This window comes from Parus major, chromosome 2 (assembly GCF_001522545.3).
Source record: "Parus major isolate Abel chromosome 2, Parus_major1.1, whole genome shotgun sequence".
In the NCBI taxonomy this organism is placed as follows: Eukaryota; Metazoa; Chordata; class Aves; order Passeriformes; family Paridae; genus Parus; species Parus major.
The window spans coordinates 108163847-108189977 of record NC_031769.1 but is presented as its reverse complement, the minus strand read 5'-3'; the positions used below and the strand labels follow the sequence as shown (position 1 = coordinate 108189977).

The window sequence follows — 26131 nt, the reverse complement described above, 5'->3', positions numbered from 1 at the left end:
TAATTAACAATTCAGAAATGAGCCAGGCAGAACTGTTTCTTAAATGATGTTCCCTTCTAGAACCAGGAGGACTTGCACTGTGTAGCTGCTAACTGTTGAAAGCAGCTTTGAAATTCAAGCTGTTTTAAGGATGGCCTCTGAACTCCATGTACAAAGGACAGGAGGTGGCTCACTTAAACTCCTTCATGCTACTCTGGTTTAAAACAGTTGAAAGAAAAATCCAGAGATTTTTATTTCTTTCTGGAAAGAAGGATATTGCTAGGCCTGTAGCAGCTTCTAGAATTTGTATGGGTATATGAGGCAAGGAAAATATTAATCATTACTTGGGAGGCACCATGGAGATGTCACATTTTGTAGCTCTTAATTTTATGGCTCATTTCTGCCTTTTATGGTATTAGTTCAGCAGTTATTTCTGTAAATTCTTACGTATTCTTAATGCTTCTTGTGACTACTTTCCTTAGGAGGGAAAAAAATAGAACGTTTGCCTGACACATTTCGGAAGGAGAAACACATTTCAACAGAAGCTTCTCTGTTGGGTTTTTTGTTTGTTTCTTGGACTAATTAACTTTGAGGCATTTGAAGCCCATGTCAGAACTTTAGGAACATCTTAACACCACCTTACTGGGTGATGAACAAAGATACAAATTCAATTGCTTCAAGCAGCAGATTGTGCCTGTCACTATCTGTCTGTCCAACAGCATTTAGAAAAAAATAGAGTATTTTTATCAAAATGAAGGCTTTTACAACTCCTTCAGTGTTTTTTCATCTCTTCCTTTAGGAACTGTTGAGACTTAAGACACACACATGCGTATCTCCTACCCAATGCTTCATGTATTTAAAATGCTTCTTTTGACTCTTCCTCAACTCTCTGGCCGTTTCACTGCTCTTGCACACCAGCATCCCTTTTGGAAAATTATAGTGATGTTTAATACAAACATAATATATTCTGTGAAGTAGTAATGCAGTACAGTTTATAGTGCATGTTATTTACAAACATTTCTAAAACATGGGGAGTGTATCTAAGATGACAACAGTTGTTGTTACATGTAAGGAGCACAAGTCAGGAATGTTTTAGAGGGCTGTAGCCTGAGTGCTCCCTTGCTGGGTTTGTATAGTCTAAGACAGAAACCTCTGTGTGCTGCTGAACACTTTGCTTGTTTACCTCAGTGATCACTGCTGGTGCCTCTTTTATCTAATTGTGGGTCAGTTCCCAAGATGTTCTACCTCACTGAAGGGCTAAAGAGGAAGGCAGATAAAGAAAGTGTTTCTTTTGCTGTTCTGTTCGACACAAGTGTTTTTTTTTTAAAAAAAACACTGTATTTGCCATCAGTAGCTCTTTTACCCTCTTCTTTCTTTGTTGTTTACTTTAATGATAGATTTTCTTTCTCCTGACGAAATAGGAGATATTGTCCATGCGGACTGGGTATGTTGGAGGGTGCTTGGTGGCAAACAAAATGAAATGCCCTTTCACCAATACAGACAATTGAGATTCAAGCAAGAAGTGTTTGTGGTCTGCATCTACTGCTCTGCTCTGTTTTTTTATTATTATTTATTAAGAAAGTGGTCTTTTGATATGTCTGAAAATCAGCCATCCAAGCTCCTGATTGTTCCAGTTTTGGAATTCTTTGACAGCTGAAATGGAATCCGCTTTAGAACAAGAGCATGAATAAAGGAAGGTTAAAGGCAGGCATCAAGCACATTGCTGGCAACAGACATCAAAGATTTTATTTTCAGCTGGATATTTAGGGATGGAAAACAAATTTAGTAATAGTTTACTTCTGTTTATAAATCTGAATATGAGTCAACTGTGTCATGCTGTTGCCTCAAGGAAAGAGGAGGGGTGAAGTGTCTGAGATGGAACTTAGTCTGTAGGATGATATGGTTCTGCTCTCTCAGCTGTTGGTAAGGCAGGAGCTGAGCAGCATGTTCACTTCTGACACCAAATATCAAGAAAAGTGCAGGCAACTGGAAATCCAGATGACAGCAGCAAGAATAATCAAGGGCTGGAAGACACAGCCTCTGAAGGGAAGAGTCCTTGCAAGGGAGATTAAAATGAGTTATTCCAAGTAACCCAGAAAAACTTCTCTTCATGTGAAGATGCTACACATTGGCTTAAAGTGCCTTGACAGTTTCAGACATCTCCTATGTTAGAAGCTTTAAAAACAAGTCAGATATTTGCCAGAATTGTTTTAGAGATAACAAATTCTGCATTGGAAGTGAGAGAAGGGAAGGAAGAGAGAGCTTTTGGACAGCTGCTCTTGTTTCCTGTGATTTAAGAACTGAGCTATTATAAAGCTCTATCCATACCCAGTCTTTCCCAAATGTGTGTGTGTTTTTTAGTTTCTATTAACAAATTGTCTGGGAAACAAAAGATCAGGCACGGGTAGAAAATTAATTTAGGTTAAATATTATTCCATATTAAAACAGTATTTATTTCATTATAGACAGATACAAAAATTATATATGTAGGGACCAAGGCGTGTAAGTTACATTTACAGGATCAAGAAACGCTATTTTAAGAAGTATAATTTCTGAAAAAGTCTTGATTATCCACTGTGAGATTTTTAATCTGATTTCTGTGGTAAATGGGCCTCATGGCAACCAATGGGTTGAGAAAACACAGGCATATACAGATCTCTCTTTGGGACTGATGTGGCTGCAGCCAGAATATTTATGTCTAGTTTTCACAGTGGAGCAGATACTAGGGGGAAAGCAGGATTCCTAGAAGAGGCATGTTAACATGATGGGCTGGACAGTAATATCAATTGTGAACTCTGGGGGCATAGAAGGAAAGTTTTATTCAGCTGTGGTCTTGAAAAGCTTTCCCTTATCGAAGCAGTGAAATTAAGCTGTATAATGTTAAAGCTAGAAGAGCCTGCCAGGCCAAGTCACATCAGAACTGGAATTGAAAGTAAACAAAATGGTAGCAATCAGCATAAGGACAAAAACATTAATTTGAGGGTAAAACTTCCTTCCCTGGAAATATTTCAGTCAAGATTGACGGGAGAATTTTTTTCTTCCCTTTTGGAAAAAGCAAAAACCCATAAGCCTTAACTCAAAAGAAATAATTCACTGCAATCCTCTGGCTTGTTCTATCAAAGAGATAAAGACTTAGATGATTACATTGGCTCCTTCTGGCTTTGTAATTTATTTTGCAAAATGAGGGAAAGGGGGAGGATTAAATGGGAGATTAGCAGCTCTGGTGGGAGTGGAAGGAGGGTTTTCCCATGACTGGCATTCTGTAGTCTCTCTCTGAAAGAGGTGTTTTCAGTCTTTCTGCCTCTTCTTTTTAGGTCATTAATATTTCTACCAATATTCATATCAGAGAAGTATATTTTAGCTTTTATTCTTCTTATAGCAGGGAGGACACTGTTCATTTGCTATCAAGGGAATTCAGCTCAATTCTTGATTTTAATTGTTTTTTTTAGTAATTGTTTCATTTGTTATTTTGTTGGACACCATAGTTTCTGGAGTCACATAATAACTGGTGCAAGCTTCCTTTGTATTAAAGAAACTACTATAGAAATATGTCCTGAAAACTGTAAAATCTGACAAAAAGACAAACCCAAGTAGTTGGTGGTGTGTATATTGTACATGTTAAATATATAATGAATTTTTTGAGGGGGTAGAAGAGGCTTGGTTTATATTTCCGGTATTTAACCATTCTTAGATAAAACTATGAAACTATACATACTTCATGTTGAGGGAAGTGGCAGTAACATACTATATAAAGGGAATGTCAAAGAAGGAAGGTTGCTAACTTCTAAATGATCTTACTGACAAGCTTATTTAGCTCTGAAGAGCTCTCTACAAATTTTAGTATGTATCTTGAATAAATAATCAATAGGAAAATGTCATTGGGATAGCTGGGCACTGTAGCATGTGATGTTATGAGAAAAGCTGGAGGAAGTCAGGCTTCTTCAGCCTGGAGAAGAGAAACATGGGGTGTGACAGTGTCCACCAGCCACAGGGAGTTTTGAGAGAAGACAAGCGAAACACTTAGAGCTGCACAATGAAAGAGCTATGCATGCCATGTCCAACAGGGAAACTTACACTTGGGTGTAAGGAAAAGCTTTGTCACCATCATTGTGGCTGATGGAACTGGCTGTTGTGCTCCACCTTTCAAGTTAGTCATTCTTGGAGCAGTTCATGACCTGCAGAGGAACCTGCCTGATTAAGGACATTCCAGGTTTTGTCTTGTAAGGACAGACATCCCTCTCCTTTATTTCCTGCTTATTACTAAATGCTGAGTCTGTAGTACTGAAACCTTACTTCAAAATGGACAGTTTTATTCTGGTGTTTGTCTTGTTTTATGAGTTGCTCTTAAGAGTTGGACAGCAAGATGAGGAGAGGAATGAACCTGTCTTTACCACCTGCAGTACACAGGTGACATTTCTTTCTGTGGGAAAGGAATTTTGATGGTGTACCACAAGGTGTAGTGGTAAGGGTTATAGCCATCATAGTTTCTCATGTTTCCCAACCTTCTGAATTACTGCCTGAAATCTGGAGCTGATGTCAGGATTTGCCGTTTTCTCCCTTTCTGCTAGGAGCTGGGGATGTGTGTAGGCGGCTTTTTGTCCCACTCCCTTTTCTTCTTGTATCTCTCCAAAATACTTCCTAAAGTTTACAAATGCTGCCAGGAGAAATTTTGGCATGTGCACACCATTAAACTGTTCACTTATTCATAATTGATGAGAATACACCTTTGAAATTATGAAGAATACTTTGCTTTGGAGTTGGTTGTAAGGTTTATTTTGTATCTAATTTGTGACTAAGTGGCTATAGCATTTATTTTAATCTAGGACATCTCCATGTTTTTTGGTTGTTTTTTTTTTCAGTTTTGTTGATTTAAAGGAATTTTTCTGCTTAGCTGTTAGTGTTTTCTGGACACTTCTATTAATGTTTGAGCCTAGTAAGGGCAGGTCTTGAGTTCATAGCTGAAGTTCACTTAACAGATGGCCTTCCTTGGCTAACTTACTTGTTCTCCTCCCCCTCTCTCCCCTTCTCTGGAGAGAGAAGGTCTCTCTGCTCATGGCTGTGAACTTGTGAAAACTGGATTCTACTGCTTTAAGCCCTTATGCATCCAAGCCAGGAATACTCATGTTCATCTGAGTAGTTGTGCTGATGTACAGTTTTCTTTATTTTTCGACCACTTGGTTTTCCTGCTTCCACCCACAAAACGTTCCCCACCCTTCCAGGTTGCCTCTTTGGCTACTCAAACATCCACAGTTTTTCACAAAGCGACTGGGTGGTTTTCACAAAGCAGAAACTAAGCTTTGTATTTTAGGATTTTGGGATTTTTAGGGAAAAATCTTTTAGGGAAAAATATTTTGGGAATAAACAGCCTTTTGCCTATTTTTTATATCACCTCCTGTACGCTCATACTTTCTTGCCATCAGATGTAATGACCCCGATATCCTTGAGCCTCACTGTTTCCTGTTTTATATGTGTGGGTCCAGATTTCCCTCTTAACTGGGGCATAAGTTAGTTCCTTGGAAACTCTTCTTTGTGTTCTGGTGGGTTGGGGCTTCAGGCAGAGATGGAAGGAGAGGGCTTAGCAGTTCTCTGGGATCAATGCCAAATAACTTCCTCTGAATCCTCACCTCAACTCTCTTTTCCCCTCATTTCTTGGAATAGAATAGATTCCCTGTGCTAAATATGGTAGAATTTTCTTTTTGTAGATGAAAGACCATGATTTCTAAGCTTCATAATTTTATGTGAATTTAGTTTCTTGGTAGTTATAACCATTAATATCACAGATCTTTCCTTTTCTTTTTCCTTTTCTATCTTCTACAATTTCTTTGTTGCAGTACCGATAATGACACTTGCCAAGAGTTGCTAATAAAAGATAAAATTAAATACGTCTCAGTGCAGAATTTTGTACAAGAGTGAATTCCATGTCTCATAGCTCAGCTTAGGTATCCTTAAAAGGTAGGTTAGTCATACATTCTCCTCAGGGGCAAGTGCATGAAGTGCCAGTACTGTGTTTGGGAGCGTTTGGGTTCAGAGACCTGAAGCTGACAAGAATGACTTTAAGATGACAAATGAGTAAACGAAGCCTTAGTGTTCTGGAGGAGTTCACAGGACGTTCTTGCTTTAGCATGCTTGAACAATTCTGCTCTCTGTCACACCTGCTTTGCACACCAACGTCCAGCTTTGCACCAAATGGCAAAAATTTGACATCCTGAACTTCCTTACTTGAGCAATAAATTCCATCCTGTTTAATGAAGTACGAACAGAGGTCTCCTGCTGATCATGTTTGGTTGGGTTTTTTCTTGAAATTAATGATGTCTCTGTTTATTTTTACAATACTTTAGAGTAATATTGTTTTAGTGAGCCAGCTATTTTATCCTTTACCAGCCTGAAGTGCTCTGAACTAATAATCTAATAGTAACCAAACCATTTTACAAAAAGTGCTATATCAAAACAGATTCAGATGCAGCTTTACCCAGGAAAGCCATGGAGACACATTTATTTTTTGTTTTTCATATGGAAACAAATGTTCCGTTCTCATACCATGGGAAACTGGAATAGATTCAGGTCAGGCAATGTGTATGGATTCCTTGAGACTCCTTGTCAGTTTTAACTACAGTCATTTCCCTCTCCAGCCCACTCCTTTCATTTCTAGCTATAAGAATGGGAATTCCTTCATCTTTTGGGAACTGTGCTTGCATGTCTCTATGCCTTTATGGATAAAATTCTGTTGAACTTTATCTACATGGAACAGCTTTAGCGTGTGAATTGTGTTCTCGGGTGCTGCGATATAAAAATACAGCATTCACCAAAAACGGCTTTCAGTGGTTGGCTTTTTTTTCTGGTTTATTGTGGGCATTTTATACTTACTTCTTTCAGTATTAAAAAAATTGTTATGGGAAGTATTAATCTGGATGAGTCATGGTAGGTCTGCATGATCATGGTAGCAAAGGTTCTTTGGCTGTGATCTAAAATGTCACTGATAAAGCCTAAAACCTTTTCCTAACATAAATGAAGGTATCCACTAGTCTGCAGTGATGCCAATTAAACATGTGGAAGCAGACATGTAATGCCTTTCCTCACTGATCTTCACCAAACATCTGATTGGAAATCTGTTCAGTACAATTGCAATTGTCTCTTTCCTTTGGAAGGTTGAGAAATACCCATAGGGAGCGTCTGTATGAACTACCAGGTGTGAAAAGTATTCCATAAAAGTTTGTACTAGCCCTTAAGCTGGGATGTGACATTACACCCAAAAGAGGCTCAAATCAGTTATTTGCTTTATTCATTTCAAAGTTGTTCTCCTCTCGCCTGTGTACGGTTTGAGGGTTCAAGTGGCAGCGTTAGGGGTTGAGAAGGCTGTATTGTACTGAACAAAATGAGGGCTGTTCTCCAAAACCCTGTTCCCTGCTACACAGGGTCCATCTATACTGCAGGAAAAAAGAATAAGTAACAACAGATTAGTTGTGCAGGGAACCACACAAAACACATTGCATGGGTGGAAGATTCAGGCCTCTTCTGAACACTGAATTCATCTGCTGCTGAAAAGGTCTCCCCTCCCCCAAGCTTCTGTGAACCAACACCTTATTCTTTTCTTTTCTTTTATAATGTCTGTTACAGAACCTTCATGTGCTGGAGGTTGTTGGATATTTTTCTCATTAAAATTTATGTTTTGAACAGTTACCAGGTCACCAAACTGGCTAAATACAAAGAAGGAGGGTTTAGCTGAGTCTGAGCCAACCATTTACAAATAAATCTCTCGGGGTCTCTAAACACTGGTGGATCTCAACATCACTTTGATTTGAAGGCAGATTAAGGATGACAAATATTTTGTAAATCTATTTTTAGCTTTAGTGCCATTGCATAAAGGTGAAGGATTCAGTGCTACTTTTTCACCCTTTCTTACCTCTAGCAGCATACTGGAATGATTTATTTGGATAGGCTGAAAAATGTTAAGTGTTTAGTCCCTGTACCCAGTGCATTGAACAGTGGTCAGTGGCGTGGCCAGGAATGCACTGGTACAGAACTCAGGGAACTTTGGTGTAACAAAATGGGGGAGCCATGGAAAAAAGGGGGTTGCTTGGTAAACTTTTTTATACAAACTGGGTGTGGATGAATAGTGATGAATATTTTCAACTTTCATGGCTCTTTGTCTTAAGTCTGGATACTTGTGCCTGATTCCCACTGAGGAGAGCGGTCTCTGTGGGCAATTCCTTGACACATCACTCCTGGCTTGCTCTTGTGTCTGGTAGGGAAACATCTCCTTCTATACTTTTCCATCATCCTCTTAGATACAGGGATTTCAAGTAACAATAGAAATCACCAGGTGAGTTTATGTAGGAAGAATTAAGTGTTTGGATACAAGGTAATGGACCTGCCTTCTCCTACCATAGATGTGATTTGCCTTTTCCAAACTTTCAGGAGCCTGTTCTGACAGTGTGAAACTGCAGGAATTCTGAGAAATTCTGACACAGAAAAGCCCTGTCCGCAGAGCTGCATGATCAGCATCTTTTAGTTCCCCAGCGTATTACACCTTCTTCCCCATTCCTCCCTTTGTCATCTGCACCAGTTGTTTGAACCATTTTGCTCTGCCATGTAAATTCAATTCAGTCACAAAGCAGAGTCAGGAGGGGGTGGGAGAAGGCATGATGACTCCCATTTATCTGAAGCCTTCATGATTTGGTGCTTTATAAGTTTTATAAATAAAATCCTTAGATGATACGTAAATGTTAATGAGCCTTAGCTGGGCTAAAGGCGTTGATATTTGCCTGCAAAAGCCATCTGGATATCTGTCAGCACAATGTTTATTCTTTGTATTATTCTTTCAACCTGCTGTAAACAATTTCAATGGCTTCTGGATTTCCCCTTGATATACAAATGAATCTTCAGTACTGATCCTCCCTTTGACTCTCTGTATCAGTTCTGATGCCAAGAGGAAACAAAACTCCCTTCTGTGTAATCCTGAGCTGTGTGCTCCTGTGGGACTAGTCCTGACAGGGAAGGGAAGGCAGCCCCAACCCTTTCTCTGCCACCAGCCTTCCAGGAGAGTTAAGCCAGAGGAGTTCAGAAAGTCAAGGTGGAGACCTGATCCTTGAAACCTGTCTCCAAGGCATCACCTCTGGCACCCCAGGCAAGAAGAGAAAACAGAGCAGAGGGTGAATTGCAGCTTGCCCCTTCCACAGATTTGTATAAAGCCTTTGAACTCTTGCCCTAAGGGGAGCCAGGGTGCCCCTGCAAGGCAGGGGGTTTCTAACAATGTGCCCCTTGTGCTGGCTGGCTTCTCCAAAATGCTGCAGCATCTTGGATTATCTTTCTAACTGCTTCGTCAGAAGGAACCCCCTTCTGGTGCAAGAGTGATTTCCTACTCTTCTTGCTGGATGGAAGCTGAAATAAAGCAGTTTAATCTTTAGAAAACTATCAACCCTGAAAGAGTTAGGCTATTATTTTAAGTAATGTAATGATCAAATGCTGCTTGGAAATCATTAAAAGAACATATTCTCAGCTCCAGACCCTGCTGTCCAATGTGTATTGATGAAACTTTTCCTGAACCAGGAGGATGCAGGTTAATTTTTTTCTGCTAAATTGACAGTGGCAGGGGCAAAATATTTTGCTGCTGCTGCATTGTGTTTCCATCACAGGAAATTTATAGTCAATTGCAGGCTATTAATGTAAGTGTGGGTGAATGGTGTGAGTGAACATTCATAATGATTTCTTCGTAGAGGTTTGAAATTAGAGATGGCAGAATTAATTTTTAGCTATACTATTTTTTCCTGGGGGTGCTGAACTGTTCACACTTTTGTAGCATGCTGAGTTCAGTCTGAAAGTAGGCTTGTGTTTTGGTTTTGTTGGTTTTTTTTCTTAATTGAAAAGCTTCTCAGATCTGCAATGGAAATAGAAAATAGTTCCCTACAATAACTAGTGATTTAAAATTTTTGCAAGTAACATATAAGATATGTTTACTCTTGCATTTCCTGTCCTGCTGGATGTGGAGCAGTGACTTGAAATTTGCTTTCCATGTTCACAGGTCCTTGACCATAAGGATGTATAATCAGCTTCCCTGACCCAAGGAATGTATTTGGAGCAGTTATTTTCTTTTTTTTTTTTTTTTTTTTCCATGTTCCTTATCACAAAACAATTCAGGCTGGAAAGGACAAGGAAAAGTGATGCTTCTTAAAGTTTTTTTTTTTTTTTTTTTTTTTTTTTTTTTATTCTTCTGACATTTTTTACTGTGGCAGAAAGATTGAAGATTGTACCAGGGATGTAATAAATTCAAGTTGATTGCTCAAATGAAACAGAAGAGGGGTAGATTGAACTCCAGCTGCCCACTAAGATGTAGGGTTTTCTAAGCCTAGTTGGTGGCACTGAGTACATGCAGGCTTCAAAGCACTGGGAAAGTATCTCAGAACCATACTGTTGCAGAAAAAAAAGAAACAACTCTAAAACTTCAGATCAATATGAGGGCCAGAAAAGTTTAGCCAAGTTTCTGAACACAGAATTCGTCTGTACACTTAGTGAAATAAAATTTTCAGAGGAGCTTCAAGATCCTTTGGAAGGGTGCTGCTGAAAAACATGGCAGGCAAATTTCTAGCATAAGGTAAAATACAGATGGAATATGCAGGCTTGTGTTCTTCCATCAGAAAAGCACTTTCTTTTGGGGGGGGGTGTTACGACTTGGTAAATTAGCACCTACAGCAACTGTTCTTTGGAGTTAAATCACCACCTCCATGGTTCTCCTTTGTATAGATGTTCAGCTGACAGGAGCTGGAGCACTGAGTATTTCTGGATCCTCACAATGGGCAGGTTTCTAAAGCTCAGCATGCTTTGTGTTGCTCAGTAACAGCAGGGGACAGGTGATGAAGGTGACAGATGAGCTGATCCAGCAGAAGCACTGTGTCATTTCTTTGTACATTGCACATGTGCAGTCTTCCTGCAAGGTTTTCTCAAGGAGACAGCCAAAACTAGTGAGAGAGCACTATAGTGTGGGAGAAATTGTTCAATAATGGCTGAGACCCTTATTACCTGTAGTTCTAGAGAAAGAAAATGAAGACAATTTAGGATATATTTTTTGATGGAAAAAAAATCTGAGTATTCTTGCATTTCCCTATTGCCTTCACCTGTGAAGAAAGAAATATTGTATTCTAAGATTTTTAGTATTTAGAGATTGAACTCTCAGCTATAAGACTAAATCAGATGACCCAACACTTGTTCTTTTTCACTCACTTATTTCCATCAATGCTTCTTGAGTTTGACCATGCAGGTCGAATCAGATTTCATAAGGGAAATGAAAATCTCATTTTCAGACAGATGTTGGATATCAAAACCAGACACATGTTAGAAAGCTTGATCTGATGAGCTATGCATATGGTTTAATTTTTTTCAGTAGAAAATGTAATTAAATTGTCTGGTGTTCCTGGATTAGCCCATAGCATAAATAGCGCTTCATGCTGTAATCTTGCATGAAGATCTTAAGTGTGTGGATTTGATATTTCTGGTATACATAAGCTTTTTTTTTTTGTTGTGAAGGATTGGTATTTGGCTCAATTTATTTACTAATTAACTAACTTTTTTCACTGATTGTCAGGCTTGGTGTGCTATGTGGTCAGAGATAAACTTATCCTCTGTTGTTACTCTGGGTAGAATGCTTTTAAACTTTGATTTCTCTAAATATTAATACTAGCTGTGAAGCTAAAATTATTTTGTGTAGCATAGATTTCTTTACTGTACGTTTTCATAAGTTTACTATGAAACTTGGGTCATACTGGTTCCTGCCACTTCCTAGAGGAGAATCTCAGAAGATAATTTCAAACATACTCTTTTGCTTGTTTTTCCTTTTCTTCAAAGGGAACTAATTGTGGATGAGGGAGAAGGGGAGTAGAGAGGCATTGGTGGACACGTTTGTCAGGGAAAAAGTAAATAAAATACAAAGCGCCATGCTAAGCCTTCAGCTCTGCTTAAAGATGTGTTCAGGCTTTGCAGATCAGCTGCCCTTAAGGCCTGAAACTTTCTCTAGAAACCCTGGAAGTGAAGCACATAGGGTGTGCCCACATACCCCCACAGATTTGTAAGAACATCTCCTTGCCTGTTCAGCAGCAGCAAGAGCAGAGCAGCAGCCTGACAAGTGATGGCAACCAAGGTCTGTGTTCTGGGAGTCGCTGGAAGGGAGGCATCCTGTGCTGCTGAGGGTGGAATGTGGTGCTTAGCCACATGGTGATTTAGCCATGTGTGCCTTACTGCTGTCCCAGTACTGCTTACTGCTGGCCCAGGGGAGCAGGAGTGTGTGATGTGACACTCGTGTGCCTTCGTCCTGTTTGGATGTACCACTCGTGTTCTCCACTGTGGAGAATGAAAATAGTCACCTTTTTCCCATAGTGCAGATGTTTGTCGCTTCGTGGTGTAAGGCTTGTTTAATGTGGATCAGATGGAAAGTGTGCAGAGTGGTTTTCTGACTCTTGTCCAAGGAAAACCTTGGGTCAGCTGGCATATATATAGCTTTCTGAGAGCTGGCTCAGCTGAGTCTTGCTAGAGCTGGCAAATGAGCTGCCTGTTCAGCCATGAGGAGCCTGCAGCAAGCAAGGGTGCATCACTGGGGCATGGCATGGTGCAGGGTAATACGCAGGTAAGACACCAAGTAACTGCTGTATGTATTTAGAATCTCAGTCCTTGGGCAATTCTAACTTGAAGAGTCACTGGGGAGGCCAAAATAATACATGGTCAAAGCATGGAGAGTGACTGCAGGGAGGAAAAGTGAATTGCCAGCTTTGATATCCCTCAATCAGTAAGTGCCCAGCATACAAAAATTGTAAACCAGGTGGTATCTGGCTATTCTGAGGTAGTCACAGTCTTCTAACTAAATGTGTTTTCTACTGATTTATGTAGGCAGGCACTGAACCTTCTTTCTGTGAACTCTGCACCCACTTCTGGCCAAGCTGAAACCCTTTCGGTGGCAGGGTTTTGGTGGCAGGGACACTGTCCCCTCAAGGCAGCTTGGCATGGTAGGAGGAGGTGGCAGAAGAGGTAAAATAAGTGTTGGTCTGCTTCCTTGGGGCAGGTGACCCTTCACCAAGTGACCTTCTGTGGCACAGTGATGACTGTGCCACTGTGTGTCTGTCAAGGCCTTGAGTGCTGTTGGGTTTTGTTTCGCTGGCTATGCCGGAGTGCAGTTGGAAAAAAGGAAGGACTGGGCTTTTTTGAGGAAAAATGTGCTTCAAAAGAGCATAATTGGTCATTCCAAAGGCAGGAGTTTTAAAGTGTGTTTGCCTTTCTGTTTCCTATGTTCAGAAATCTCAACTGAAATAGTCATTTTCCTGAAAGGAATATTAAGCTGTCAGGAAAACTTTGTAACAACTCTAAGCAGACTGATCTTATGATGGGTTCTGGTTTTGAGTTACTTTTAGCATGTGATGTCCCAGTTTTTCTGGTCTCCAGGCACCATCTGCCTCCCTTTCTAAATACCTACCATAACCAATTCTCATTGTCTGAAACCCTAATACCCTTTTTTCCCCATCCACGGCATCTTTACGACTCTATGTGCTAAGGCAAACTACCGAGTATTGATTTAGCTTCATTATTCAAGGAATAACTGTTTTTTTTAAATGAAAGTTTTAATATTTTTCCTTATCTCAGAGGCAGATTTAAGATCACCTTTTTTTACAGCCAAAGTCGTTTTGCAGAAATTTAAAGTACAGAATTTCCCTGGAATACTTGTAGCTGCTAATGTTGGCTTTTATACTTAGAAATCAGTACGTAATAATATATCTCATGATAATCTAGCAGCTGGGGAAGTCCATGTGCACTCAAAGACAAACAGGCGGCCAGCCACTCTGATAATTACCACTTCACAGCCCTTTCAGTGAAAGGCTACAAAGTGGGATTGGTGCAAAAATGCCTTTCAGCAGGAGATGCCCAGTATTAGTGAGAAGTTTTCACTAGAAATACCTAGAGGAAAAATATTCACTAGCGCAACTCTTTAACTCATGAATTATCATTTAGATGAAGGAAACAAAATCCTGTACGTGGTGGTCTGAAAACATTTTTGGAATTAAACCACCCCATGTGTAGTCTGTAGCGTTTTTTTTCTGTCAAGCTGTTTTAGGCTAGGCTGGCAGCTTGTAGTAACGGGTTCCATTTGGCTCTCAGCAAGCTGGCAGGCATCTTACAAGAGGGAAAAATTGGCGGGGCATTCTGTTTCTTTATACCTTTTGGATTCAGCTATGGTAAGTTGAACTGCCAGAGAGAGGTTTAGATGGTACCCTCCTTATTTAAGGTAGTGAAACAAAACGTGTGTGACGGAATGCGTTCAAGAGAACTGAGGCAGATGCATATCTTGCTTAGATCTGCATTTTAGATTTATCATCTTTGTTGCCTTCTTGAGTAGCAGTGAAAATTAAATGAAGTGGCAGTGCTGAAGCAATGTGCTCTTACTCATCATCTCTATTCACCCACCTTTTCAGCTCATCTCTTCTTTCCCTTTTTTTTCCCCCCTTTTTTTTTTTCCTGGTGACACTTCAGCACATGCTGTGAACATATGCCAAAATGCTCATTCTTAAAGGCTGCCTTCATTCATCTTGAGCTGTTATCAAGAGCTTTGTCTGCTTCGTGGGTAAATTGCACAGCGCTGAATCAATGTCCTCTTGTACTGGAAACCAGACAATTCTGACAAACTCTGTTGCATTCGCAGGGAGTGAGTGAAGAGATGGCTTAGCTCATGCAGAATGCAGAGATCAAAACACCTTCTGCCTCTCAACTGAGGCGGTGATACAAACGTGACTGCTGATCCTAGACCAAAAAAAATTAGAAATATTTGCTTACTGCAAGTTACTTTGTATGCTTGATAGATATTCCAGAATTACAGATGACAGTTTTTGGAGCATAAGCTCCTATGTGTACTTCATCAAGGTGATTTTCAGATCATGTATTATTTTGGCTCTACACTCGTTTTAAATTCTCCTTAATGTAATTTTAGCTGTAGCATGAATGTACTTAAAACTGAATACTCTCCTTGACAGGAAACCTCAGATGAATAAACCAGACCTATTGTGTAATTAAAGAGTTTCTTTGGAAATTGGCTTCATTTCAGTTTTTAAAATGTTGTTTAATTTGTTCCAGAAGTAAAGTGAACTTGTTTTTTCAGAACTTGGTCATGATTGCTGGTGGTCAGAGTTATAAATAATTGAATTCCTTCCTAATAAATTGAATTCCTTCCTAATTTAAACAAGTTGTAAATATGTAAACTTAAGCTATTGACAATACAAAATGATAGTACCTTTCCAAAGAAAATTGTCTTTTTAATGACATAGAAAAACAACAACTACTTCTTTCCATTTCAGATACACAAATGTTGGGAACTTGTTTGAGTGACAGGTTCTGCAGTAATTTGAGTACAATACTTTAGTAGATTTATGTTGAGGGGGAGGGAAGAAGGGGAAAAAATATAGGCTCTGCTAGAAACTACATATATATTCAGCAAGCAAATGAGATACGAGCTTTGAAACAATAAGCTGCTCTATAATGCACAGACGGTCTTTCAGAATACCAAGTCTCAGCTCTGAAGTCTCTCTACACATTGATAAAAATGTCTAACTGAATGAAATAAGTTTATTCTGTCTCATGTTAAAGCCCTGTTAAGCTACTGAGAACTGACTGAGCTTCTGACTCAGTCATTGTTCCTGTTTTTTACAACTCCTCCCATTCAGTTAATTAAAAAACCTGTTCCTGAGCAGGAAACAAAAGCACTTTTTATGCAGAATTGATCTATGTGCATTTTAAAGATTTCTGCTTTGTGAATGCACTTTTTCTTTAGCTTTGTTTACAGGAGCACAAGTGGCTGCCAGGGGCAGTGCTGTGGATGTGACTGCCCTCCCTGGGTGGAGGACACACCGTCCTACACTTGGGCCAGAGTGTGTTGCCCACGGGATGGGGTCAGAACCTGAAAGGCACAAAAGACTCTCAGTGAGCAAGAGGGCAAAGAATGGTGCTCGAGTCAGGTCACAGAAATGGGGATACTCATGTGGGAGTAGCAGGAGGAAAAAGATCTGTCAGCAAAAGAGAAGAAAGCATAAAGGATGGTGAGTTTGCAGTTGAAGAAAATGTCTTTGCACTGTGGCAGAAACATTAAGAGCTTGAGTTTTGGTTACTGCTGGCTTTGAAGCTTTTGCCAAATAAATAAATAAAAGCTGTTACTCAGTAAGGCAAAGTTAATGATTAAGCTCAGAGGTTGCTGCTGTTATTTTAGTGAAAGTTTTGACTTACCAAGAAATAGAAGAATATGTATGAACTTGTTTAGGAGAGCTGCTTTCACTTTGCAAGTTTATTTTTTAAGAGATGGATACCAAATCCAAAAAGTTTTCTGGTGTAAATACACAACTTGCTTGTGGTTAGGATCCCTGGAATCCATATCATGGTAAAAATGCACTTCTGCACATCTTAAATCTCTCCCTATAATTGCAATCTCTCAATTTTTTAAAGCAAAGTGAAATGATCGGATTCAGAGCAGGCCTGACACAGAGTCTGGAATCTGCTTGTTTCTAATTTGCAGAAGTTGGCTCTCTTCAATGCAATCACATTTTGGTCCCCTTAAATTATTAGCCCTGTTTGTAAACTCATCTGTTTCTCTAACCTCTTCTGTCTGTCGCTATAGCATTTTTCTGTTGCCACAGGTGAACACAGCTTCTTTGTTGAATGTCGCTGGTTTTTATCTTTCTGTCAGTGCAAAAAATCATTTTCATCTTTTTGAGCAAATTTAGGCACTGGAAGTAAATGAAACTGTTCTACTAGAACTGCACTGAACTCAGGTCCTGAAATATTGCTACCCTCAGAAAATACTCCACTTTCCTCGTTGACACTTCATTTGCACAAGGAACTGAAGTTCACTGTTTAGCAACCAAAATGGCAAGAGTGAAAGGTGGATTTTCTGTGAGGAGGCATCTGCTGAGGCAAGGGAAGGATGGGTTTCTGCACTCATTAGGTGGTAGTGCATAATCCCCATGCAGATTATGGACTACAGCTGCACTGTTGCTGGTGTGGGCTTCAGTCCACAGGAACAGATTTTGTTATAGTTTTTTCTCCAAATTATTAATTACAAATCTGTTGTGGAATAAAAGGAAATGGGATTTTCTCTGTCAACATTGAGGAGGAAACCTTACACATTCATAATTTCTTCTGAAGTCAGTTTTAATGAGGTGAGTAATCTGTGGTATAAAGGCAAAACACTTAGATGCAGCTGTGATAGAAAATCCCAGCATGCTTGGCTAACCTTTAACACGTGTTCTAACATAGTCTGTTTGAGCCTGCTTGAAACTAGTAATATTAATTTCAAATGTTAACCAGGAGTTTATTCTGTTACTCTCATCTCAACTTTCTTCTGTGCTTTAATTAAATGTTAATCTGTTATAGACAACCCTGTTCATTTAAGGTATGTATGTCTTGGGATGGATGTATACTGATGATCTGGGAGGAGATCACCTAGCTATGTCTGGATCCAAAGGCACATTAGGTCTGTGTTGCTTCTTACATTTAAAGGTATGTGATGTCTTTCACTAAAATAGAAAAATCCATAGACACAGCAGTGTAAGGTTCTGTTACGGGTCTTATCTGCCACCCAGTGCAAGGTTTGATGTTCAGCTTGCACTGACATATCTAAACTCAGTCTCTGCTCCTTAGGATTGATTTTTAGCCCCAAATAAGTGTTAATGTATGAGTAAAAGCAATGCATTTACTTAGCAAGGCAAGTGTTTCAAAGTATAGTAAGAACTGTAACCACGTACATTCTCACCTTTGATTCTGCCTTATTTTCTTTTCTGGTAGTTTTTTCTAGAGGCTTCTAAATGACGGATTAAGTTGTCTTTACCGTCTTATACGTGCCACCCCCTGGTGGCAGGGAGGAAGACTTGATAGTTCTCATAAGGATCCTGGATGCTGCTGCAGTAGGTTGGAGCCACAAGCTTCCAGTGACTATTAAACATTGCCATAACTGAGATCTGCATGGATATTATCCACTCCAGTACCAAGGGAATGATGCTCATACTCGTACAAGGAAAGCTTTTGTCATTGGGCAACTGCTGTAAAATGTAATCACCTCAGTACTGTTCCATGCAAGCTCTGGGTTGGTTTAGTTGGGCTTTCTGTAACTTTTCTCTCTTTCTCTTGATCCCTTTGTGAGCCATGATCAGGGTAAGTGCTGGTCTCACCAGGAGAGCATCCCATCTTTATGCGTATGTCTTTATATTCTTACTCTTCAACAGGAAACTTACCACAGCTTTTGTAACAGTAATTAGGAAAGTCAGACAGTGTGGAACTCACCAAAGTGCTCAGCGTGGTCAATTGAGTGATGCTTATGGAACACACTCTTCATGTCTGTTGGGAGCATATAGGAAAGGAAGAAAATTACAGGTTAGATTGATGATAACTCAGTAAGTTACATCTAGTTAACTTACAGTCCAGACACTCAAAACATGTGACCCTGTAAAATGGAACATTTCATTGTGGTAATCTTGTATTTGTGATGATAATAACTTATGAAACAAAGGTTGGAGGTTAGGCTTGTTTTCCCTGTCTGTCTTTTTACATCATCTGTAACCTAAAATTCCCTCTCTTGCAATATCTGTGAGTTAAATCTGCTTTAAGCTATCATCAGTCACCATTTGAACTGATTTTTCTTTGTTATGCTGCCAACAGAATCTTTCTCTTTTTTTGTTATGCTACTTACGAATCATAAAAGTAAGATAAGACAAAAGAGAATGCTAGGCTGTACCATCCCCTTTGCTTTGCCAGCACAGGATTAGAGGGTTTGATTAGCAAGCATTGCGTTGCTGTGTGGGAGACTTGGATTCCCTTCCTTGATCTCTCAGATGGTGTCTGTGCATACGCACAGGTGATGTGTCAGTGGGCTGATGCTCTGCTTCAACATGTCTCACCAGGTTGTGAGGCCTGACTCATTCTCTCTTGGTTGATTGGGTATTTGTGTCACAGACATGACACAGTGAGGAATAAAGGCATTTAAGGCTTCAAAAATCTTCATAATGCTAATACATCTAAAGTAAAACTATTCATTCTGAAGGGCTCCTTCCCCATGAAACGTTACCCAATATCTGCTGACTCAATGTGCCTCTGTGCCTTGTCCTCTGCTTTGCAGTGCCATAAGTTTAGCTCCGGTACACTTGATGAATTCTACTTGTGTCATGTTTATTTAGATCTGTCTCTATTCCATGTTCCATCTGTTTTTTTAATACATTCCCAACATTTATGGAAGATTGGGTATAGATTGGGACACAGGAGGTCCTCTTCTTCACCTGTCTCCTCAAGAAAAAGAATTGACACACAGTTCCTAAAAAAACAGAAGGAATATTTCTTCTTTCTTACAGCTGTTTCAAGGTGATTATGCCTCACAAATCAATCATAGCATTTCTAGTTTGTGTCCCAGTTGTCATCCTTTGGAAGCTGTGCTCCAAAGATATACTTGTTTATTTTCCTGTTGTATTCTCCACCCTTTTATAGTTTCCTGTATGCCTTCAGCAGGCTACAGTATGAAAGTAGACAAAAAAGTCTTCATTAATAACTCCAAAAAATATCCTCTCTGACCCCAAGCCATTTTTCCCATAGCTCTCAGAAGCTGTTGGTGTGGCAGATAAGGATGAACCTGTGCCGCTGGGTTATCTTGCTCTTTCTTTGAGAGGTTGAACTTACCATGGCACTGCATCCATGTTAGTCTGCTGCTACATCCCAGCCTGAGATGAAATCAGCAGCTCCTTCAATGGAGAGCTGAGAGATAACAACGCAGGTGATTCACTTTCCTCTCTTCTCTGTGAGCAGTGAGCCTGCCTGCACTAGTCCATTTGTGGACTACTGTCCGCTCCTGCTGTTAAAACAGTATTCTGTAATTACATTTACACCTGCAATTTCTCTCTTTGCAGTGGGGCATTGCTGCTGAGTGTGCCTGCACTCTTCTCTCCTCTGGAGAGCTGGGAATAAATGCTCACTTTGGGCAAGCTGGAAGATGACAAAAGTGAAGCAAGGCATTTATTTCCCACTCATCATAACTTCTGCATGTCTGCCAAACCTTTTCACGTTGACTTAGTGATTGGTCCCTGAAAGAGCTTCAGTATTAACTTTTCACTGTGGCCCCAGTTAGCCACATGATAGCTCTGTCGAAGATTGTGATGGGCTCCTCTTCCTTTTTTCAAGTCTAAACAGCTACAGCCACTGCTAGGGCAACACTTCTTGCAACAACAAAATGCCACATTTAGATTCTATGCAAAGACATATTGGAAAATGTCAATTTAAATTAAAAGTTGACTTTTTTTAAAATTGCAGGTAGGCTGAAATGTTATGGTTATAGTTTTATCTATTATTTTAAATTCATTATTTTGCCATGCTCTCTCGTGACTGGCTGCCTTATCTAAGGATTAGTTAGGGATGAAATAGCTCTACTGTAAGATCTAGTTGATGGGCTGATAGGGGAGACCATAAACTGAGATTTCCTTCCATTTACTCCCACTAAAATGGATTTATATCTGTATCAGGCAATCTACCAGTGTTGTAGATTACAATCAGATAAAGACTGTACAGGTGCATCTAAGAGCCAGATGTCCTGAAGTATACTTTTGGCTTATGCTCTTCAATTCTGCCCATGTAATATCAAAGATCATTATTTTGTGAAGAAAAACAAAGCACTTTGCTATCAGTGTTATGCATAGGAATGCTGAAAAATGTAGGCAAGAACTGTGTTTTTCTAAAAAGATGTTATTCTGGCAGGTAGGGCCTCTCCTTTTTGAGTAGCTCTGCAGTTCTTTGAAATACTGAACTGCAGTCAGCAGTTAACAAATAATATGAAACATAAACCTCTGCAGTATGTTTGCTACCCTGCTGTGCTGTCTGCGTGTTCTTGAGAAGCACTGGGCCTTGCACACAGTCTCATGGAGGGCTGTGAGACTTAGTAAATAATCAAAGCTGCTGAAAGACAATACAGCTCCTGCCTCCTTGGAGAAACATTTAGTGGCTGACACAGCTGAGCAGATGTTTCAATGACCTTCCATGTTTCCTATTGATGGCATGTTTTTGGGGTTTTTTTTAGGTTTCTTTCTCTAGCTTTTCTTTTTGGTGTATGAGCATAAAAGTGCTCTCATGCTTTTATATCAGTGAAAATTTGAATGTTTTTCCAGTCAGTGAGCACCTGCCGTAGATAAAGACTGCCTGGGTCTAGAGACAGTGCAGACACTGTACAGAATGAATGTTTCTGTTTTGGAAACATTCTGGACTGTTGGAAACTGCTGGACTATTTGAGGGTAAGGGGTAAGTCACAGTGAAAACCAGGGGATCTTACATCACTGAAATAACCTGTGTGAGCTGGGTTGGAGTTGGAGATTGTGTGAGCCTGCAAGAACCTAAGCAGTGGAAGCAGCAGAAGCTGGGACAGAAAGGGCTGATTAATACCCCTGCTCACAGCCATTCCAGGGCCAATCTGACAAGAAGGAAGATGGACTGATCTTCCTGCTCCTAATGGGTTTTAATAAATGCCTCCATAAACTGGAGAATAAGCACTGGTTTAGGTCCTTCCTTGCCTTTTTAGCTTTCCAGACTCATTTCCACCAGCAGTAGATTTACTGTCTTTGCTGTAAGTACCTTCACAGAGAAATAAGAATTCATAATCTACAGAGATAACATATACTAGGATGAAACTGTTCCCATACTGTGCCTGCCAGAGGCCAGACAGAAAGATAAAGAGATATAAAGCTTGCGGTAGTTGTTCATTTCTCCCTTGCGTTTGGCTGCAGAGGAATAGCCATACCTGCTCAGTGGACCGTGCAGGTATTATGAATCTTTGATCTTTCTGAACCTTCACTGATTTACCACAGAAACATTTCATTATTCTTTTTGTACTAGTGAGACAGAGGGGTGAGCTTCTATAAAGATATATTTTTAACTTACTATTTGGTTTTCTTATTTTTTTGTTCACTTCCTAATTAACACGAAGTGAAATTGTCCTGTGTTTTGTTCAGGCTTGCTGTCAAATTTGTTAAGTCTCCCAATGAAATTGTGCCCCTTGCAAAGTGTAATAAATTTCCACTTTAACATGCAGTAAAGCCATACTTACGTCAGTCAAACTTGTGTTTCAGCCACGCTGTCTTTGGTTTTTTTTATGGAGGCTTGAATAGAGACAAGGGAGAAACATAGTAAGAAATGGTCTGCTTCCTCCCCATTAGTTTAGTTAGTTAGTTTAGTTAGTTAGTTTAGTTAGTTAGTTAGTTAGTTACTGACATCTGGTTCAAATGTGTGTTGTAGTCTCTTATTCAGCCCTTCTTTGTGTCCTTCCAGTAAAAAAAATGCTTTTTTCAATGAGGCAATAAATTTTTTAAAACTGTCCATAGAAAATCTCAAATTATAAACCCATCTTTTTCAAGGAAGAGGCATTTTAACATCTAGCCCTGACAGCTCCCATGCCCAGCATACTTCTTGATTTCGTAACAGGCAGAGATTAATGCTGCCCTTCTATTCTGTGCTTTGGGATCTGTGTGTACTCCTCTGTCGTCAACCTCCTCATGAACTGCTGCTTATTAGCAGTGAGGGCACAGACGGCTTTGTGTTTGTGAGGCTCAGCTGAAGGACGAGAAGGATGGCACAGATAGCGACACAGACAGCTCTGAGCGTCGCTTTGTACCAAACCAAAGCTCCCAATGATGTTTTTTTTTTTCTTTTTTCCCTTTTCTTTTTTTCCAGGAATGTGTAATTCTGCAGTAAAGAGCAGACTCTGCTCCCAGTTGCACACAGCCTAAAGCGTTTGTTCTGTGCTGAGGAATTTGGGACTTTCTTTGTAGAGCTTTGGGTTGCAGGGAGTAAGTGGCCTTGTCTTGCCACCAGACTGACTGTTTTTAAATATATAACAGTCACAGAAAAAATAGTATTATTATGCTTCCAAACAGAGTAACTAGCAAACCTAGAATTAAAGACCACTGTCTCATTCAAAGGGCTGGATGAGTATTGTTCGTATTGTGTATTACTATTCAGTATTTTGTTTTCCTTCCTCATTCATGTGAATTCATGCTTTGTTACTGTGCCCAACTCATTTCCCACTCTGAAGTGAGAGTTCTCAATGTCTTTCTGAGCTAGCAAAATTTTATCGCTGCAGTATACTGCAGTTTTCAAAAACTATGTAGCTTCCATGCAATATCCTATTCATCTCCATTCTGTGCATAAGCACAGAATATCAAATCAGAAGTAACTCCACTGAGTTTAGATCTGTCTGAGATGACCTAAACTTGCTGTGGTTTGAATTTGGGTTTTTTTGGTTATTAAAAACTCTAATCACAGCTTGCCTCAGATGGTAGCCACAGACAGGAATCCTGCAAATCAGATCCGTGGATCCCAAATTGGGCAATCAGTCAGGGCTGTATCCCAGTGGCTGTGTCGGTAGTCAAAGAGAATAACAACCAAAAATAAGCACAGCCTCAGGTCAGCCCATGGTGAAGGAACACTGTATGACATCTGTTAAATTTAAGAGCATCCTGCCCTTAGTGACTCTCTGAAGTCCATTTACTGGCTCTGTGCTTTAGAGTGGTGGTTTTTCTGTGCTGTCAAATGCTCCCTGGTGCAGCTCGTAGTCTCTGCTGCTGCACAATGTCCTGGCATGTCCTGACTCCATGTACAAGGGCACCTGACTTCACTCCTCTTCCCCACTCCTCAGTTTCTTTTACAGGAAAGTGGAGTGTCTCTGTGAGAAAGGACCTGTACGGTTGGGGAATGCATCTTCCTCTTGGTTAGGCTGTGGCTGACAGGGAAATCCTGAAGAAAGGATTTTCATGGTCTGTGGCAGACTGGGGATTAAAAAGCACAGCTCTCTCTTCATCTCTCCATGTGCGTGCTTTGGCATCAGTCATAACACACTTTCCAGCATCAGTTAACTGAGCACCTTCCTGTTAATTTTTCAGATTCCCTTTGCCCAAAGGTGCTGAAGTTGTCTCCTTGGCCTCTCTATTGCTTTGCACCCAAATGTGTTCAAAGTGGGCAGGCTGAGAAATTCAGCTTTAGTATGCTGGTATTTTTCTATTAAGTATGAGAAGCATTTTTCCAAATGCTTGTCTGCTGTCAGGTTTCCTGTGGCTACTCATACATCTGCCAGGTATAGCTTTATTGCTCCTACAGTTTGTAGTCTTAATCCCAGAGGTTCTTTAAAGCTTTAAAAAGGTTCTTTAAGTGGAAAAAGAGTCTGCCAAAAGTTTTCAAGATAAGAATGTATGTCTACAATGAAAGTTTTAGATACCTTCAGGAAGCAATTAAACAAATATACAGGAAAGAAGACCTCTGGAGCTGCTAAGCCCAAAACCTCTTCCCTGCTCTAGGCATCCTTCAGCTATGAGTTCCTCTGAGAGCTGTGAAGGAGATTCTGGGTAGTATTGCTAATTGTGCATTAAGTCCAACCTCCTTACACAGCTGTTGCTCACTCCTGTCTAACGTGGAAAGCTGCACGAGGCAGACCTTTGCCCTGACCCAAAAAAGCCCTTGCTGCTGTGGAAAGCAGCATAGGAAGGGCTTCCTCAGGTCAGACCAAAAGTCCTGTGGTTTCTATCCCAGTGCTGGTCTCCAAAGTACGTGAATTGCCTTGGTTGAATGTCAAATCGTAGCATCATCATAGAATCATAGACTGTCAAATCATCCTGAAGCAGATGTGAAGTTGGGAAAACTCAACTGATTTTGGAAGCTTGATGAAGGTTATTAAAACACTGGAAAAATAGTTCTGAAATGAGAAATGAGCGTCTGTAGTTACCCTGCTGATAATACTTCAAAGTTACCATGATCACTTTAGAAAGACAAAACATATGGAAGGGTATTAAAGGAAGTCCTCTGCCTTGCAAGTTGATATTCAGAGTTACAACCACAGAGCTCTGAACATGCTGATTAAAAGGGCGTGCCCCTGGCATCCCATCCCCTGCTGGGGTTGGGCAGCAGCACTGAGCCTCTTGCCCTGGCAGCTCTCCTGGAAAGTGGATGGGTGGGTACACATGTGCACACACCTGGCAGAGGGGCGGAACAGCTCGCTCTCATGGGCATGAGGGCTCACTGAGTTTGTGTTTGTTTCCTCCTCTGCTGTTGTGTGGCCTGAAATAGTTCAGTGTGGGTGAATTCTCCAAACAATTCACAGAAGTCTCAAGCCTGATGGGATGTAAAGGGGCAGCAGGGTGTTGAGCACAAGAATGCTGAAGGAGTGACAAAATATTTCTGTAGGTGGCTGACATCCTCATGTTCTGGATGTATTTTAATGAAGTTGAACATTATTTGGGAATAATAATCCAGTGCATGCATTTCAAATTTTAAAATGTGATTATAGGAGGTGCACCAAGCATAGATTTTATTCAACCTTTTTCTCATTTTCTAGAGTAATTTCTTACATCAAGTCTTGCTTAGACCAGCCTTTAACTTAGTAATAGTTACCATATCTAAATTTGGAAAGATCGCGCCACTGATGTTAAGCTTAAGTCATGCAAACAGTGAACTGTCTAAGCTTTTCTTATCTCTGTATTTATAAAATAAAGTTTTTTAACTTTGTGTTCAGAGTGCACACAGGTGATTGATGTGCCTGGCTGTCCCTGGCAGGCCTGCCTGGAGTGGCTCCCTCCCTGTTAGTTCTTGCCTTTTACAAGACATAGAAAATAGCCAAAGTTTTCATGCTGGGGGGGAGGGAAAGTTAGCAAGAAACACTTCTTTCTCATGCTCTTCTGAAGGCAGACACCTTCAAAAGAGTTTTAGATGTACGTGGTTTAATATCTTATGTTAGCTAAAGTTCTCAAAGGGCTTAGTTTCTCATTGAGGAAAGTTAGATGCTGTTCCATTCTTAGGGAAGCCCAGGGGTAAAAGGGCTTAGTTTTAGCCTGCTGTTTGATGATGCTAAAAACAAACCCAAACTCCTTATGTTTATTGTTTGGGGGTTTTGTAGTAATGGGTGTGGTCTCTTTCTGTAAAACTTCTAATAATAAAGGCCCAAAAGTGCTATCTGTACAGATACTGTGACACTGAATTAAATACACAAATGCAAATACCACTATAATTATTTACTATTTCTAAAGATCATGTGATAAACCAATCTGCTTTAATTTCACTTTGGCTGCCACATGTTCTTTTCATTCAGAGCCAGTGAAAGTGGGTGTCTTTCATGGCAGGTTCAGGAGACTCT

General features: G+C 40.1%; 1 protein-coding gene across 1 annotated transcript in view; it reads left to right on the top strand.

Moving 5' to 3' along the window:
• The window catches only part of GAREM1 (GRB2 associated regulator of MAPK1 subtype 1), a 101993-nt gene that overhangs the window by 51146 nt on the left and 24716 nt on the right, over positions 1 to 26131 (top strand). The gene's annotated exons all lie outside the window — the stretch shown is intronic.